General features: G+C 43.8%; 1 pseudogene; it reads left to right on the top strand.

The window, feature by feature from the left end:
• The first annotated feature begins 206 nt into the window (after positions 1–206).
• LOC102767064 lies at positions 207–637 on the top strand (annotated as a pseudogene).
• Positions 638–1,503: the final 866 nt, after the last annotated feature.

Raw genomic sequence — 1,503 nt, 5'->3', positions numbered from 1 at the left:
GCATTTTAAGGCTCGTGCTAATTTGCATAATCTGAAGGTGACAGGGGAAGCTGCTGGTGGTGATGTGAAAGCAGCAGGTGATTTTTCTAGTGCTTTGGCTGAGATAATTAGGGAGGGGGGTTACTGTGATAAAGAAGTGTTTAATGTGGGCTTCCTTCTCTCTCTTTCTCTGCCATTGTGGTGCGCGCATTCGCCTCTACCTCACCATGTCTTCCTAAAAGACTTTCAGGATCAAGAGGTTCCTGGCCAAGAAACAAAAGCATAATCGGCCCATTCCCCAATGGATTCGGATGAAAACTGATAATAAAATCAGGTACAACTCGAAGAGGAGACATTGGAGAAGAACCAATTTGGGCCTATGAGAAATCACACATGAGAGATGACTCACATATTTATGTACGGTGTGGTACTACTCAGGTAAACTTAATAAGAAAGAGTGAGAAATCACACATGAGAGATGACTCACATATTTATGCTGTATCCAGGTTGCCTACACCTGTAAGTGATTGAAAAGATGCTACTGTCTGGACATTTGGGGCATTTAATTGTAAGATTAATGAACTTGTGATTTTGCTCTGTTGATTTTTTCCTCCTGAAATAGAAGGTTGATTCAGTAATAAATGTGAGCTCTTTAAAAAAAAAAAGAAGTGTTTAATGTGCATGAGACAGGCTTGTTCTGGAAGCCTATGCTTACACGTACGCACATTTCTAAGGAGGAGAAGACAGCATCAGGCCATCAAGCCAGCAAGGAGAGATTGACTTTGCTACTTGGGGCGAATGCTGCTGGTGACTTCAAGCTGAAGCCCTTGGTGTGTCTGGCTGAGAATCCAAGGGCACCCAAGGGCATATGGAAGGGTCAACTACCTGTCATCCGGAAATCTAACAAGAAGGCATGCGTGACACTTAGCATATTTGAGGACTGATTCACCAACCATTTTGTGCCAGAAGTGAAGGACTACTGTGCTTCCAAGGGGCTGCCCTTTAAGGTGTTGCTAGTGCTGGACAATTCCCCTGGTCACCCTGCTGATCTGAATGACTTTCATCCAAATGTCAAGGTGGTTTACCTTCCACCAAACACCACCTCCCTTTTACAGCCTATGGACCAAGGTGTCATTTCTTTTTTCAAGGCCTACTACCTCCAAAGGACATTCGCTATGGCTTTTAGGGCAACTGAGGATAAAGAGTTGACTCTCAATGACTTTTGGAAATCTTACAGTGTTCTTGCTGCTGTAAAAAACATTTCTGAGTCTTGGGATGAAGTTAAGCAGACGAACTTGAATGGTGGTTGGAAAAAATTGTGTCCCCAGTTTGTGAATGATTTCCATGGCTTTGAGGATTCAGTTGAGGTTGTCATCCAGAGTGTTGTTGAGCTGAGTAAGCAGCTTGATTTGGAGGTGGAGGCTGATGTCACAGACCTGCTGGCATCTCATGGAGAGGAGCTATCTACGAAGGACCTCATTCAAGTGAAAGAGCAGTTAATTGAAGAGGAAGTCACACCAACCC

Source organism: Myotis davidii, unplaced genomic scaffold (genome assembly GCF_000327345.1).
Source record: "Myotis davidii unplaced genomic scaffold, ASM32734v1 scaffold12147, whole genome shotgun sequence".
Taxonomy (NCBI): Eukaryota; Metazoa; Chordata; class Mammalia; order Chiroptera; family Vespertilionidae; genus Myotis; species Myotis davidii.
The sequence above is the reverse complement of the archived record's forward strand: the minus strand, read 5'-3'. Positions and strand labels throughout refer to the sequence as shown.